Consider the following 1,276-nt stretch of genomic DNA (forward strand, 5'->3'; position numbering starts at 1 on the left):
TACTGTGAGCCATGCAGGTTCCTCAAAATGGAAGTCACATGGTTGATTTTTCTACCACCTACAATAATTTTTGCAGCGCTGTTTTGAATTGACTGGAGAATAGCAAGAAACCTATCAGGCAATCCATGAAGCAAACTGTCAACATATACTTATCTTGAATGAACGAATGTGGGTATTAATAATGTTTGTTCTGTAGACTGAAGCAGAAAATTTCTAATAATATATATATATATAATATATATATATATATATATATATATATATACAAATATATGTATAAATGGCATATATATATATATATTTATATAAATATATATTTATATATATATATGTATATATATATATTAAAAAAATGAGTAGGTATGAGTGAGAATAGTTGATCTGACATCAGATACATTGGTCAGTATAAGTACATAAAGTACACCATCTCCCAACCACGAACAAAGGTGCATTTTTGTTGTTAACACCTAACTCATTTTAGGCTATAGACGAGTTTATGTTTTTGAGGTGTTATATATATATATATATATATATATATATATATATAGTGAGCCAACTCGAATCCACAAATACGTGAATATATAAGAGGTGAGAATTTCCAACCTGCTCCCGCAGTACGATTGGCCAGTACGAATACGTAAAGTAGACGATTTCTCACCATGACCAAAATCGCATTACTGCGAACACCCAGCTGGTTGTAGACTAGAAGCGTTGCAATATTGTCTACTGAGATAGTAACTGCACTAAATTGGTTTAAATTTAAATTTTTTTATTTTGAGGGGATAGTAACTTAAATTTTGAGGGTAAATCTTGTTTGAAATTTTTTAAAAGTAACCCACGCTTCATACATTTCACAATAAATTGTAAATAATTATATAACTATATATATATAGAGTATGTAAATATATATATATATATATATATATATATATATATATATATATATATATATATATATGTAAATGTTGGTAGTAGACCATAATTTTTTCAATATTCTATAAATTTTACCGAATGTTTAGCGTTAATATGTTTTACAATATTTTATAAATTCTATCGAATGTTTAGCGTTAATATGTGAGAAACTTTAGTGAGAAAAATCGAATTTAAATTCGGCTACTGATGAGTCCCATTAGGCACGAAACGCGTCTGGTCTAGGACGGGTTAGGTGTTCAGAGTAGGGCACAATTGACTGATAATGTAGAAAAAGGAAGGTTCAATGCAACACTCCTAGAACACACACATAATTTGAAACTACAAGAAAAATCATGGACAACAA

This window comes from Helobdella robusta, assembly GCF_000326865.2.
Source record: "Helobdella robusta unplaced genomic scaffold HELROscaffold_41, whole genome shotgun sequence".
NCBI classification, from domain to species: Eukaryota; Metazoa; Annelida; class Clitellata; order Rhynchobdellida; family Glossiphoniidae; genus Helobdella; species Helobdella robusta.